General features: G+C 43.8%; 1 long non-coding RNA gene across 2 annotated transcripts in view; it reads left to right on the plus strand.

The window, feature by feature from the left end:
- Positions 1 to 16,318, plus strand: part of LOC122181855 — a 37,624-nt gene that overhangs the window by 13,546 nt on the left and 7,760 nt on the right. The window contains exon 3 of one of the 2 annotated variants that reach the window (XR_006179608.1): positions 15,490 to 15,680. The exons of the other annotated variant lie outside the window; for it this stretch is intronic. This is a non-coding gene — a long non-coding RNA (uncharacterized LOC122181855). The remainder of the gene's footprint in view (positions 1 to 15,489; positions 15,681 to 16,318) is intronic. 2 annotated transcript variants of the gene reach the window in all.

The following is a 16,318-nucleotide window of genomic DNA, read 5'->3' on the forward strand; positions in this document are numbered from 1 at the left end:
TCTGCTTAAAGAATGTGGGTTTCTGAGTTATTTTGGACATTCATGCTGTACATGGCTGTGTATGTTTGTGCTTTGAGCTGATTTACTTCTGATGCATTTCGTAGTTATTTTTACTCATTTTTGTTTACATCTGTTTTCTTTAAATTCCTTTTGAAAGAAAGATTATTTGTATATTCAGGTCACTGGATGTTCTTATGAAACTGGGAAAGGGCGTCTCTTGCATGGATGGAACATTTCCTAGCTGCTGCAGATACGGGTTGTGTCTGTGTGTGCGGGAGTTATTTTGCAATGTATTTCAAGTAAAAAAAATCCTGGTATGCCAGCCAACAGAGGTACACAATGTCTTTACCAGACTGCAGGAAATCTGCTGGCAGAAGCCATGATTCTGAGTTTAAGTTACTTTGTTCGTTAACACTTTGAACTGATTCTCAGTGATGCTTTCAGCTGTCACTGGTGGCTCTTGTTACAGGTTCATGATCCTAGGGCTCAGCACATGTCCTCTGCTGCTGCAGATGCACAGGGTGCTTTAGTAGATTCTGTTTATATGGGGTTATTGTAACTTCATGTCTCTTCTTCCTCCAAAATAGAGGGTGTTGGCCTCCTTCCCTGTGTTGGGTGTAGGTAGCAAGGTTTTGCTCACAGAGGGAACTTGCAGGAGGAGGCCTGGACTCAGCCAGCTCCAAGGGACCCACCAACAGTGACTGTAAGCGATAAGTGACTTTCCTGTCTTTATCACAGCCCTCTTTTGGGTTGGAATGTGCAACTTCTCCATCTTATTTTCTCTCCCCTCCCCTGTTGAAGCAGGGAGAGCACCTGAGTTGGTGTCTGGCAGCAGGCCCAATCCACTACATGACCGTAGCTGTTGCGATTGAATTCAGTACTAGGCTGAAGTGTTGCTCTATGGCTGTTGCTCAGCCCTCCTCACTTGCTCTTTTAACTGAATGTTGAAGAATCACTAAATGGAATGTGCTCTGAATATTGTCCAGACTGACAGAGACCTTTGCATGAGGAACTGAATTCCCTGCCTGTGACTCACTTTTTATTAGTGGAGACAGCTGTTGAAGAAGGACATTCCTCTATGTTTATGTTATACCTGCACTTAATGATTTAGTCATGTAACAGATATTTTGTAGCCATGACCTCTGTGACCCACTCTAAGTGATCAGTTCTTTGAAAGCCTCCATATCTCTTGTGCCACATTGCAGCCTTGAAAGTGGATTGGAAGTGAAGAACAGTTGCCTTTGCCATCCCTCTGTTGTGCACGTTTTGGTCATGGAAGCTACAAAGGTGACTTGCTTGTGTCCCGAAGGTTGGAGTTTCTCCTTTTCTCCCTCTCTTTGGGAAAGGAGAACAGAACCAGATGTGGTCATATACTCTAGTTAAAGCTTGGGAAAATACAGAAAAGGTCTTGGATCTATCCAGGTGTTTCTCCTGTATGTCTATAGATCTTGCTGCATTTGTGACCTCATTGCTGACAGCTTTGTAGCAGAACGGGGCATGCCTCTGGCAGAGCAGAGCATCTCTTTGAGAGTGCTCTGTTTGAGATGTTGGATGTGCTCATTAGAGGGCAGTAGAATAACTTCTTTTTCTAGGTCAGCTTTATATTTTTGAATAATATTTTTTTGCTCTGCAGGATGCAAAGCAAGTTTTTCCACTTCTTCCTTCAGTTTTTCCAATTGTAATGAGTTTATAAAACAATGCTGTTTATATGAAAACATTGCCCAATATGAAGGATCATAGAACAGTGATAGTAAAATTTGCTTCTTGAAGCTTCTGAGTGCTACCAGCTCAAAGGAGATAAGCTTCTGTAGGATAAACCACAAGCAGCTAACACTGTACGTGGAGAAGCATCCAAAGGAATGCTTCACTGCTAACTTGTTTTTCTCTCAGCCTAATTCTTATATGACCTATATGTCTGTAGGGATCTATTGATTTATTTCTGTACCCCAGCTGCTGCTGCCACCTTTTTCTGCTTGAAGAAAATGTTAAAGAGACAGACTCTTTTTTTTCAGCTAAAAGTGATCTTTACATGAGATCTGCTAGTACCCTTCCTCTCTCCCCTGTATTTTATAGAAGGCTGTAACCCTGTTTTAGCTTTTGCAGGTAATGTGTTTCTGGCTTTAAAAAGAACTGTGCGGAAGTCCTGGCTAGGAATGAACATCTCCAGTGTGTGTTTTGTTTATTAGCAATATTTTGCACGCTGGTAACCTCTCTGGGGAGAGCGAGTTGGTTTGAGGCAGCTGGAATAGCAGGAAAAATGAATTTTTCTGTTTTTATCAGCATCAACCATTGTTCCAACAGATGGCTCTGATTTTGCAAGGTTTTCAGTGGAAGCAAACTACATTCACTAGAAGAAAATTAATATTTCAGGAGATGTACAAAAAGATTTTGTCTTGAGAACCTTGGGTGAATCTTTTTTCTCTGCAGCTCCTAGGCCTAGATTAGCAGACCTTGTGTGAGAGCTGGCAGGGGGGCCATGACAACCTTCTGTCTCTTCCAGAATGTTCTGGGTGTTTGCAGGGTGTCCTGCAGATTTCCATCCACCCTCATCATAAGGGATATGACTTCACATGCTCCACTGGGGTTCAAGTCGCAGGTTCCTCTTTTTGTTTTAGGGACTGTGTCCCTTGTGTGGGTGGGGAACCCTGCCAGAGTGCTTGGCTGCTCAGCTCCATCCTACAGTGTTTAAAAGGGTAGAGATATTCAAGTCCACAGACCTTGCAAATGGAGCAGCCTTCTTGATACTGGCAAGCACTGTTCATAGCACAGCAGTTTGGATCAGTCCTCTTCCTGGAGAAGATTGTGCTTTCTGGGCTGCACTCCACTAAGAAGCTGGCATTTATTCATGTCTTAGCTGTGACACCTCCGCAAAGGTAGGACTAGTGGATTGTTCCCTGTCAGGAAAAGGAAGCTGAACAGTGCCAGAAAAATGAAAACGCGGCGTATACTGGGCAGCTCGTGGAACACGAGATAAAAATTAATATCCTGTGAATAAGATAAAAGAGCTTAAGATCAGTCTTACTCCAGTGGTGAGTCTGTTGGTGAACAGTTTCTAAACTGACTATTTGGTCCATATAAGAAAATCCACAGACAGTGCTTGTTCCAGCAATCCTCATCACTACGAAGAAGTGCTCTTCATGCCAGTGTCTCCAGTGCAATCAAAGCAATATGAAATGATTTTATGCTGGCTTTTTTTTTTTTTTTTTTTTTTTTGGTGTGTGTGTGTGTGTGAAAGGAAGTCTCTTTTTTAAGAACTTACCAGATATTTTGCTAGGAAGGCTGTGTTGTCAGTGGCTGTGTTTTGCACGTGGTATTGCAAGTATTGCAAGACAGTCATTTGGGAAATTGTGGTTTTTTGGTTCTAGGAAAACTTTCCTTACAAAGATGGCTCCATCAGAATGAATTCCTTGGGTTTGTCTGGGGTCAGTGAGCGCACCCACATGCGTTGTGCGGGACAGCATTGCTCTGTGAGCATGGAGTGATGAGCACAGTGCAGGGAGGTGTTTTCCTGAAGCCATCATGAGTGACAGGCATGTCTCACAGCTCTGTGTTTTGGTGCTGTGAAGATGGAGGCAGTGCTAAATGTCTGGTAGCCCTGAAAGCCGAGAGTGTGTCAGATAAGAACTTAACAAGCACTTACTCTGCTTTTATCCTACCCCACCCCCTGCTTTCTTAAAGTAACATGATTATTCCTTCAGCAGTTTTCTTCCGTCGTTACTGAACTCATCAGGGAGTGTAGATGGTATAATGGAGCTGTGGTGAGAGCTTCATGTTAACACCAGTGTGTTATAAAGTCTGGGCAGTAGTGTATGCCATTCACTGAGGCTTGTATTGTCCTTGCCTGCTACTTGACAGTATGAAATACAATGCGATGGAGCTCTGCCATTTTTAAAAATAGCTTTAAAATAGATTCTGCCATCAGAATGTCATTCCACAATGGCTAATGGATCCTGTCTTACAAGTTCAAATGAAGGAAAGGGGGAGAAAGTGTTAGGTTCCCTTTCTCCTAGAGGACCCATATCTTCATTTTTTTTTTCTTTTTTTTTTTTTATTTTTTTTTTTTTTTAGAATTTAATCTTCGTTTAAATGATCTGAACAGGTATGTTTGATTAGAGAAGCGTGCTCTAATTTAAGAGTTGTTTGAAGAAAGGAAATTGCCTTATGCGAAAATAATTATGGAAAAAATGATGTGCACACAAGCAGGGTTGCAAGGTTCAGCTTCAGCAGGAGCTGAAGAAGGCTGTAGGAAGTGTCTGCTAAGGTTTGTCTCAGGGCTGGGCCCTGCTGCAGGGCTGCGAGGCAGAAGGGGAATATCGAGGCAGAAGGGGAATATCGGGCTGGGCTGTCCCCAGCTGCAGTGTGCTGCATAAGATGGCAGAGCTGGTGATTGCATTAGCGCCTCAGGGCTTTTGGGAACTCTGAATTGTTTGCTGAAGCAGAAGAGCAGTTGAGACAGCATTAAACCAGCAGCAATAGGAAATGTCAGAGACTGAAAGAAGTGGTGAAGCAGCATTTAGACCAGTTCCACTTACAGAGCATGAGGAGGGAAGGAGACTGGAAGTGCTGGGCACCTCTTGGTATGAGTGTTTTCATAATGAATTTCAGTTTACCTGGATGAAACGATTATGGATTAGACTCATTGGGCTACATAATCAGCAACAACAACAACAAAAAGAAAAAAAACAACAGAACTCTGTCACTTTGATTACTTGAATTAGTCAGACCTTTTCATGGCTAAAGGGCTTTTATGATCATATGATCTTAATGCAGAAAGTGGATCGCATTTGTCCTGTACAGGCTTCTGGTATTTCCGGTCAGAAGCAGACTGGAGCAGTATGAATTACTTGCTTTGTACTTCCCAAGAGATTTTTCTTTAGCAGCATCTTTGAATGCTTTCCAATTTTAAGATCTGCTTTAGGTGCTCCAAAACCAGGAAGGAGGATGAATGGGTAATGAGGTGCCAGCAGCACTGTGCATGGCTACTGCTGTGTGTTGCTTTTTGCCTTGTTGCTTGTAGGCAAAACTGAGCAATGAGCTGAGGGTTGGATGTCGAAGATGTGCCTTTACAAATCATTTGGGAAGCTTACCAGAATACTTTCACCCTCCTTCCTTCTTTATATTTGTGTCAGCGATACAGTCCTCTATTTGTGCAGCAGTTTATAACGCCACTTAGAATGCAAATGGTGTGGGAACCAACTGATAAAAATACGACCAGGATCTAACAGTGCTTAAATTATGTAAGTGATGAAAGTCTGCAGGCATCGTACAGGCTGAGCTGTCAAGTCCTTCTCCATGTCTAGGGCCAAAATTATCTCGTATATGTTGACTGAACAGACCGTCATGTAAAAGGAGTTAATGTGCCCCTGCCCACAGCACAGGGAACCAACCAGACATTTAATCTACGGCTGTCCAGTGGTAGAGTTTATGGTTACCCTCTGTGTTCACTTTGTGCTCTCAACTGTTAGGTGCTTGGGTTTCCTGGTGTGCAGCAGCACTGACAGCTGCAGATGGCTGGATTAACTCCTTGACGCATGGTTGTGCAATAGATAGGACAGCGTGGAGGTGGGAGGAGCACAGCACACTAATGTACCACAAAGACTTAAAAATCAAGGGCAAGCTATGGCATGTGATAATTGTTTTCATTTCCCTGTCAATGTGTGGCATGTGAAGAGCGAGAAAAAGAAACCATAATGAAAGAAGCCTAAGAACAGACATCCAAGGGAATCTGCCAGAATTAATCAAAATAACCCAGTGGAATTTTTGTTGCGGTCATAATGAGTTCTAAGGAAGATTCAAAGCAATTGCTTCATGAATACTGATCAGGGCAGTGAAGAGGTATCTCTAGAAGAAACATTTCTCTTGCTTCTATTTCCACTGGTGCATAGACATTTCCTGGGTACTCGAGGCTGTAAGCTTGTAGAAGGTAACATCGGAGATCATCTTTGGCAGAGGGACAAAAAAAAGCCAAGCTGGAGATCTGAATTAATAACGGCACTTTCAGTCAGATGCAATCATTTCAGAGCGTTCTTGTTTATCCGTGGTTCAGCCTTTCAGCACTGATGGTAAAAATGTGGAATATGAGTGATGATTAAATGAATCAGAGCTCATTTGCCTGTAAAAGATGACTATTTGAGAAAGGAGGAGCTGAGGAAATTTAGTAAATACAATTGTTACAGAGATGTACAGAAATTAGACTCATTCCTAGTCTCTTCCAATGAAATATGTGCCAGAAACGATTTGGAAATACAAGATTCTGGTTTAAGGGGGAGCAAAGATTCTAAGAGGACAAGAGGTTGTATGACATTTAGTGTTATCGTCTATTCTACCACTTGGTCCTTTTTCACTGGTCCTTTTTCACTGCAGTGATGCCTGTCTTTGCGACAGGACGTATGTAGCCATGCACATCATAGCACTGGTGCTCTGTGCACTGCAAACAGCCTGCATGAATGCTAGATATTCCTCCTAAACCACATATACAGTGGCTTTTTTTGTATCCTGAAGTTGCAGAAACCTACATTCATGTGGTAATTGTGTTGTTTGTCTATATAATCATTGTCATTTTATTCCTAGTACAGTTTAAAAACTGAAATACAAGTGTTAATAATCTTGCAAAATTGACTTCAATACAGTTCTATGGCAGGCCTACTGGAATCAAGAGGAGCTGGTTTAAAGGATGTTGAGGGTACAGATTAGGCTTTGGGCTTCTTTGTTCAATTCTATTTGTACCACTTTTACCTGAGCATCACTTAGTCTTCCCATTCTGTTTTGCAGTTATTAGAATACACTTGCTTTCTTCTCTCCTTGCGCTTCCTGCTAGCCTTCAGGTCTGTCATAGAACTAATTAGCAAGGAAAAAAGAACATGGGAAGAAATTTGTCTGCTGAACATGGTAGGCATTTGTTGACAACACAAACTCAGGCAAAGTACAAAAATGTAAAAATACTGCCTTTTTGTAAGAAGCAAGGCAAGCTTCTTTGTTATTTGGTCTCAGCCAGGATCAGACACCAGAGGTTGCTGTCAAGCTGCACAGAAGAAAATGTGTCCTGTCCCTTTGCCCAAGCAAAGGAAGAGTCTGGTAAATGTCCGACTGTGGCCCTTCCTGTAGCCTAGGAACTTTTTGCCATCCCATAGCCACTTACACAGAGCATCTTGGTCAGCACTATGGAGTGAGCTGAAGTCAGTGTTTGACTTAGACAGCTTTTGAGCATCTCTCCAGCATCTCAGGGTGAGCTGTGCCAGTGCTCAGCCACCTGCACTATGGAAAAACTTTCCTCAGATGGAACTTTCTGTGCTTCGGTTTATGCTTGTCCTGTCAAAACACTTGATAATTTATTGTGCAATTAGTAATTTCCTTCTTATGCTCTTAGTTCTACTGGGTGACAACAAATACAAAAATAGGTGCTTCTAACTTCCATTGTAGAAAAAGGTCAGAATCTTGTGCTGGATTTGCAATAGACAGGAAGTGGAGTCTGTATTGTAAGACAAAGATTATAGAACAGCATTAACAAATTGTGGGTTATCCTGTAAATGCTCCATCAATTGGTCAGATGTACCTGTTTACCAAAAAAACAGAGAGCAGTGTTGAATAAAGGTAGCTTTTCTCCTGGTATCTTTTATTTTGTAGATATTAAGGTATTTACATAACAGTTTCAAAATGATATAACTAGTCCTTGCTTGCATATACGACTTACTTGAAGGGAAGGGTGTTTTCAGTGGCTTGAGGTGAGCTGTCCTGTGGCAAGCCTTGATCTGAGAGATCTTCTGCAGTGTCTTCCCTTCTCCCCCACCCCTGGCATGATGCATCATGTCAGCTTGAGAGCTGCAGCAATAAGAGATTTCCTGACAGTGAGTGGCAGGATTTTTGCAACAGTTCAGGTTTGGTTAAATGTTATGGCTGTTTTGGTGTGGTAACAATGTTGAACATACCACACCGCTCAGTCTTGCTCTTCTGTATTGCTAGAAGCAGGACATGCCCTTTAAATTCACCTTCTCTTTACTATCATTCTTTGCTAGCTTGATTAATCGCTAACTCCCAACTTGTTATCCCAGTTTTATGTGGGCATATGTGGATTTCAGCACAGAGTGTTTGTTAGGAACAGGGAGCTGCTTGGCCTAGCTAACATAACTGTGGTCCACACTGTAATTCTGGTAAATGCAGTTCTGATGCTCAGTCTCAACACATTGCAAAACCTTGGGTTGCTGTGGCTGCCTGCCTGTACTTTCTTTCTTGTCTTATGATAATTTCTAAAACATACTAAAGCTTTCAGTCCTCTCCTGTGTGTTCTCCCTTTGCAGGGCAGAGGGTCTTCACTTCTGCAGGTATCTTTGAAGACTTTGCATGTGAGATGCTCAGATAGCGTGTAGTAGGCGTCTGCATGAAGTATACCTTGGCTTGCTGATGGAAGGAATGAATTACTGAGGAAGAAGAAAGGGAGGAGATCCTATGGTAGTGTTTATCATCACTCTTTCAACAGACTGATCTTGGTGATAAGGTCAAGAATCATTCCTAAAAGCTCTCTGTTTAGAGCATTCATTCAGGTTGTCCTTTTAGGATTCCTCTGCCAGCTGCTCCCCTCTTTTTAACTGGCCTAACAGCGTTACTCTTCTGGAGTCAAAATAGAGTGTGTCAGTCTGGATGGGAAATGAAGCTGTGGTGTCATGTCAGCTCTCTCTAGTTCCCCACCTCTGATTGTGTTCCTTTTCCCATGCCAAATATTGACTTATTTCAGTGCATTGGTTATTACTTCGTTATAATTGAGCGCGTACAGCCTCCAGTGCATAGTAACTTGTGAAAAACAAAGTAGTGAGCTTGAGGAAATAGAAGGCTGTAGGTACTGCCAATGCAGAATCCTCTGAGCTCTGTGTGTTTCTGCAGAAGTTCCTTCTGTCCTCCCTTGTGAGCCCAGCCAGGGGATGTGGAATGCTCATGCGTTCATTCATGTCAGGCTGGAATAATGACAACTGTTGGCCTTTTGTCAGGATGCTACTGATATATTTTCTATCTCAAACACATGATACATGCTTCTTATTTCTGGGATGAACTCTGAATGATCAGTTCAACAATCTCAAAACAACTTGCTACTGCTGATAGTGAGGTGGCTTTCTTCTGACTGTGTGGTCTTCTGTACCTGCTGCAGTCTTGGTTTGCGTCAGCTTGCTAAACCAGCAGAGAACTAACCCGAGTGCAAGTGAGCTATGTTTTCTCATGGCAGAGGCACACCAGAACTGGGGTAGGAGGCTGTGCGGGAGGCAGGGTAGAGGAGTGTTGGGACTGCAGCAAGTTCTTAAGTAAGCTAAGCTCTTGTTTCCCCAAACCCTGATCTGCCTGCTATTTGTCTCTGTGCCAAGTTTCCAAGTGTCATGTGCTGCTGGTATTGATACTGCTTCATGTTTCATGTCAATCTTTCCAGAGGAAAAAGCCCTGTCTCTATGTCATTAACAGAGCAGTCGATCACAGTTGATTTTTTTTTTTTTTTTTTTTTTTTTCTCTAGTTCCATTAGAGATCAGCAATCCAATATTATGTTCCTGGGGCATGCCAGCACCTTGCCTATCTGTTCCCTGCTCTCCAAGTTCCCAGTGAGCCTTCTAGCAGGTCTTGAGGAATGTATCAGAATAGGCAGTCCTGCATTTTTCATAGTCTTGCTGGAAAGTCTATGAAAGTCATGCTGGAGATGTAAAGCAGCTCTCTCGCATTTGTGTTATTCATACGTTATTCTGATTTTTAATGTGATTGCTGGGTCCCTGAGTTTTGTGTAGAAGCAAGTGGTTTTGCTTTGCTGATGGACATCTGCTTCTTAAGGGGACCAATCTTGTTAACTTTTGGTAGGGCACTGGCATATTAAATGGCATGCTGAAAACAAGAACTATATACAAGTGTGCTGAGGAAGGCTGTATGCTAAGAAATTGCATGCAGTGAATGGAGAGTTTTTTTAAGTCAAGTTCCTTCCTTGATGCACACAGGAGTCTAGCAGAGGCTGACATTTACACACCTTAGGTGTGGCTGCCTGCTCTGCGGGCTTTTTGTCTCGTCTGACATGTTTTTCTGGTAAAACAGGTTGGTGGAAGCCCACGTTTATAGAGTCTTAAGCAATGTTTCTGTTTAATGGGAGATGTTCTGGGATAGAAAAACAAAGAAGTTGACTTTTAGCTTCCTTGTCACTCTGTCTCTCATAATGTTCTCCTGGAGAAGCTGGCAGTCTATGGCTTGGACAAGTACACCCTTTACTGGGTAGAGAACTGGCTGGGCCAGGCCCAGAGAGTGGTGGTGAATGAAGGTAAATCCAGCTGGCAACAGGTCACAAGTGGTGTTCCCCAGGGGTCAGTACTGACCCTGTCCTGTTTAATCACAGTGTTGTTTGAGTTGAAAGGGACCTTTTAAGAGACCCTTCCGTAGTCCATCTCCCCTGCGATGAAGATATAGATGCATCTAAAACTAGATCACGTTGATCAGAGCCTGGTCCAGCCTTGTCTTGAGTGTCTCCAAGGACAGGCATCCACCGTATCCCTGGGCAACCTGTTCCAGTGCCTTATTGTAAAAAACTTCCTTATATCTAAATCTCCACTCTTCTAGTCTGAAACCATTTCCCATTGTCTTGTCATAGCAGATCCTGCTAAAGAGTCTGTGCCCTTATTTCTTATAGCCTCCCTTCAGATACTGAAAGGATGTTACCAAGTCTCCCTAGAGCATTCTCTTCTCCAGGCTGTACAGCCCCAGCTCTTTCAGTCTGTCCTCATAGGGTATTCTATGTCCTGAATCATTTTTGTGGCCCAAAGAGGCTGTAGATGGCCCAGAGGACTGTAGATGCTCCAACAGGTCTGTGTGTCTCCTGTACTGAGGACTCCACATATGGACATAGCACTCCAGGTGAGATCTCACCAGTGCAGAGCAGATCACTTTACTTGCCCTGCTGACCACACTGCTTTTGATGCAGCTCAGGGTACAGTTGGCTTTCTGGGCTGCAAGGGCACAGTGCTGGCTTGTGTCCATATGCCATCCACCAATACCCCCAAATACTCTTTGACAGGGCTGTTCTCTATCCTTTCATCCCCCAGTTTGTATTGGTAAGTGGGGGTTGCCAAGACCCATGGGCAAGACCTTGCACTTGGCCTTGCTGAATTCTCCTGGCCCACTAGTTGAGCCTGTCTGGGTCCCTCAGGATGGCATCCCCTCCTTTGGGAATGTTGACTGCACCACACAGCTTGTTCTCAAACTTGTTGAGGGCACACTTGATCCTATTGTTGTTGTCATTGACACAGATGTTAAAGAGCAATAGTCTCAGTACTGACTACTCATCACTTATCTCCATCCAGACACTGAGGCATTATCACCACTCTCTGGGTATGAGCTTGCAACCAGTTCCTCGTCCATCAAACAGTTCACCCATCAAATCCAGGTTTCTCCAATTTGAGAGGATGTAGTGGGAGACCATGTTAAAGGCCTTACTGAAAGCCAGGTAAATGACATCAGTGGCTCTTCCCTTGTCCATTGATGCACTTATGCCATCATAAAAAGCCACAAAGTTGGTCAGGCAGGGCTTGCTCTTTGTGAAACCGTGCGGGGTCTTCCTTATCACCTCCCTGTCTTCCACGTATCTTAGCATAGCTTCCAGAAGGATCTCCTCCATGATCTTCCCCTGCACTGAGGTGAGGTTAATGGGTCAGTAGTTTCCTGGGTCATCCTTTTTACTCTCCTTAAAAATGGGTATGGCACTGTCTTTTTTCTAGTCACCAAGGACTTCACCTGACTACCATGACTTTTCAGAGACCATCAAGAATGTCTTGGCAGCTGCATCAGCTAATTCCCTCAGGACTTCACAGGGATGCTTCACGTTGAGACCCATAGACTTTTGGATGTTCAGGTTCCTCAGGTGGTCACGAACCTGATCTGCACTTGCAGTGAAAGTAGCATTGTTCCCCCATTTCCTGCCTTCTGAACCATCTGCTTAAGGGCTTTATGTAGAGCAGCCATTAGGGAAGTCTGAGGCAAAAAGGTTGATGAATACCTTTTTCTTGTCTGTACACCCTCCTGGACATTCCTTTTCTGGTTGATGTACCTATATAAGGCTTATTCTTCTTCGTGCCCCTTGCAAAGTCCAGTTCCAGTTGAGCCTGGGCTTTCCTGAACCCATCCCAACACAGCCTAGCAGCATCCCTATACTCCTCCCAGATTCCTCGTCCCTGCTTTCACCACACATGCATTTTCTTCTTGTTCCCCCGTTTGACCAGCAGGTCCCAGTTCAGCTGTGCTGGTATCTTGCTTTCCTTTCCTGGCTTTCTATACTTGGGTATGGAGAGCTCTTGTGCCCTAAGGAAAGCTTCCTTAAAGACCTGCCAGCTCTGCTCCGCTCCCTTGTCCTTAAGGTCAGATTCTCAGGGGGTTTTGCTGACCAATTCTCTGAAGAGCTGGATTTTGGCTTTCCTAAAACTAAGCTTTCTGTTTTTACTCTTTGTCCCACATCCCTCAGAAGTGTGAACTCCTCCATATCATGGTCACTACAGCCCAGGCAGCCTCCAATCCTGATGCCACCATTCAGTTCGCTCACGTTGGTGTGCAGCAGGTCCAGCATTGTATCCCCCTGTTTGGGCTGTCTATTACCTGGCTCAGGAAGTTATCCTTGATGCATTCCAGGAGCTTCCTGGACTGCCTGCAGCTTACCGTGCTACTTCTCCAGCAGATGTCCGGGTGCTTGGAGGCCCCCAGCAGGATGAGAGCCTGTGATCACTGGAGGATCACTGGAGAGCCTGTAGCTGGAGGAAGAAGGCTTAATCAGGTGGCCTGTAGTAGACCCCAGCCACAGCACTCCCTTTGTTGTCTCTGTAACTCTCACCGATAGGCTTTCATCTTACTCATGGTCATTCTTTAGAGACAGCTCTTGACACTCTATTCCTTCTCTGATGTAGAGGACAATGCCTCCTCACCTCCTTTCTCACCTGTCCCTTCTGGACAGCTTGTAGTCATCAATAGCCATAATATTAATATGTATTGATGATCTGGATTAGGGGATTGAGTATACCCTTAGTAAGTCTGCAGATGACACCAAGTTGGAAGGAAGCATCGATCTGCCTGAGGGTAGGAAGGCCTTACAGAGGGATTTGGACAGACTGTGGACTGAGGCCTTCTTCTGACCGTCATGGCTAAGTTCTGCTTCCTCCTTTATTGTGAAGACATCTAAGATGTAATCTGGTCTCTGCTCTGGACATGCTCCTCTGTAAGTGCCACTTGGTGCTGCTCTTGGAATGGATTTGTTTTATACCCTGAAATTAAGTATCTGCACTGTCTACTCAATTCAATTTTTGACTGACATTGTATAGCCTGGGAATATGATTAAGTATTGATCACTGTGCACTCAGCAGTCAAATTAGTTTATTAATTATGTAACAGTATGTCACTGCAAAACGTTTGCTACCTACCAGCTGAACTATCACTGTGTGCGTGTATGCACTGTTTGCCTTCACCTTGGTTTTCTAAGAGCTCAGGGTCCCTCCGTGGTGGTCTGGGCATTGCATCTTGCTAATGCTGCCACTTCGTGTTTTTTGTTTTTATTCTCTTTCCAGGAGAAACACTGCACCACCCCAGTTGGTACTTCTAAATCCTCCGTTTGCTGGAAGCCAGGCTCAAGTACTTAGTTATTATCTTATCTTTCAGGGACTTCAGATGCTACCATTCCTCTTGCTTGCGTGGAAAGGGATTGACTTGACTGGGGAGCTGAGCAATTGGTTGCTGTAAAGTGCCTTCCTCATCCAGGCCTTGTGTTACAGAAAGTACAAATAAATAAATTTGTCTTTCCTTCCTGTGGCCTCTGCTCTGCTTAGAGTCCTGCACCTCCCTTAGACCTACTGAGAGGTTTGGCTAGCCAATTGTGTTTCTGTTCAAATCAGCACAGTTGTGGTGTTGCAAAAGCCCAGTGTTCAGCTGCAAGCATGCAGTTGTTATAACCAGCCAGTCTTCCTCTCTGTGAACTGACCCAGTCTCGGCCAAGAGGACAAACCAGCCAGAAGAATTTTCAAATACGTAAGTCAGAGTGTCCCACAGTATGGCAGGTAGGCTGTAGAGTTGAAGACCTCAGTGCTTGTGGTACATCGTGTTCTGTATGGAGAGGGCTGGCCAGTACTTGACTTGTAGGACATGAATGCTGGGAGAAATTTATATTCGGAGATTGGAAGTAGCTGTAAAATGCACGCTAAGCTTGTGCATTGCTTGGGGAAGGGCGTGGGGGTTTATTGTTAGAAATACCACTTATAAAACAGGTTGCTGTGTAGCTTTCCCCTTTTGGAGAAATACTGCTTATGTCTGTTAAAACACACAGCTTTGTGTAATTGTTTTTCAGTCCAATTGTGTAATACAGTAACTTCTGACTGTGTATAAGGTGCTGGGTGGGGCTTGTTCTGCAGAATGTCTGGTTACTATGGGAGAATCTTACAGATGTTTTTTTCCTTTATAAAATTGTTCCCAATTCACATTTCCTAATGAAAAACTCCTGAAATTCCATGGGCAAACCTGCGTTGGTTGTGAAGAATTGTCAGAGAGGATGGGAAAAAGACTTTGTAATTGTTTTGTTTTGCAGCATTGCATTTTCCAAGTGAACGAGTTAAAGCAAAGAGCATAAAAACAAAGGGGTTTTGGTAGTTCTTAAATCTCTGTGCACATTTCCTTATATACTGAATGAGTTGGAATTTAAAATGAGCTACTTTGGACTGTGTACCAGATTAACAGGTTTTCCCAAGCAGGGGGAGGAATTTACCACCTATTATCAGGGTGTTAGCATAACCCATGCTGAGCTGCAGCATGCCCGTGTATGCAGAGAGGGCTTCATTCAGTGGCACTGTGCACTATGGAAAACACTGATGACTGACCCCAAACTCTCTCAGCCCAGGGATGTCAGTGCTGTCACAGTTAACTCTGTGTCACACTTAAATGTGTGGCTTGTTCTGACAGCTTCGCTTTTCTGGGTGCTTCTCTGGTAAATTCCTTGTGGGGAAGGGTCAGAGTGGCTCTTCTGGCCTCTGAAGTAATCTGGGAATCTTAAGCTGCATGTTCCTGGAGAAACAGCATCTCCTTTTACACCTTTATGTGCGTGTACATAGAAATAGATGCAAAGAGAGAACTGAAGGTGCAGCTTTGTCTCGAGTTTTGTATGTTTATCTATGTGACTGTTTTATCCCTCTTCTTTCCACAATTCTTCATGTCAAATAAAGCATACTGCTGCCTCTGCTCAGCAGTACAGGAAGGGCTGAGCCCTGAATCTCCTCCTGCTTCTTATCTTTGGTTCCCTTCTGAGAAAAGGTTATGGTTCAGCTCTTCCTAGCAGCTGCACCCTCATGAATTGGTATTCAGGTAAGGCAGAGTTCCTCCAGACAGATGTTCTGAAGAGTTGCATGGTGAATGCTGTCCTTTCTGATTTCAATGTGGTGTACTCGACAGAAATAATTGCAGGTGATACTCTGTCTGCATCTCTCCCATGTCCTGTCTTTTTTACTTGACCTTTTCAGTAGAGGGAGGAAAAACTGCTGCAGATGCTAAACCTGGATCAGGAGAATGGGACAAACTCAGCGCTTCAACAAATGAACCAACTAACCCTTGAAGCATATTCCCTGTAAAGTAAGGGAGAAGGTGAAACTCCACACATAATGTGCCGTGTCTGCTGCTGAGGATCAGGAAAGAACTGTGCAACTCCTCCTAGGTACTGGTCTTGTGCAGTAGTGGTGAAGTATTTCTACCTTGGAAATTTCATTCTCTGTGCTTTTTCTGTTCACGTGACCATCTTTAAGTACTTATTTTTCCCCATCTTCCCCATTGTTCTCTGCCTCTTTCCTTTCTCAGCACTCCATTAAGCACTGCCTTAGCACTGACAAAAATGCAGTGTAAAATGAGGTTCTCTGAAGGGTATTTTGAGAGGAATATCTGTAGTTAAAATGCAGCTATTGTAAGCATGCAGATGTGTTCGTAGAACACATGAACAAACATCAGTTATGTCTAAAACTCTTGTGCATGACTTACATGAGGTACAAAATTGTTTGGAGTATAAACAGTCAGAACAGCATTTTTGATAAAACTGAAGCTTTCATGTGCTGTCCCATTAAGGGAACTCTTCAGAAGCTGAGGACTGAAATGGAGAAATGGAGATGGGCAATCAGCCTGTAGTCAAAGCTAGGAGATGAAAGGCTGTTTGGCTGGGTCACTGCTAAACCAGTGTCTTGAGAACGCAATAACAAGTATGACTGGACAGCCCTTACTCTTCCAAGAGGCTGAGAAAGCACTTAGAAAGTGAGGCGTGGCAAAGCTAGCAGCACACTGAGTGCTCTGCGTGCCCTCCAAGTG

Source organism: Lagopus leucura, unplaced genomic scaffold (genome assembly GCF_019238085.1).
Source record: "Lagopus leucura isolate 7727_CA_CO unplaced genomic scaffold, USGS_WTPT01 Super-Scaffold_100012, whole genome shotgun sequence".
Taxonomy (NCBI): domain Eukaryota; kingdom Metazoa; phylum Chordata; class Aves; order Galliformes; family Phasianidae; genus Lagopus; species Lagopus leucura.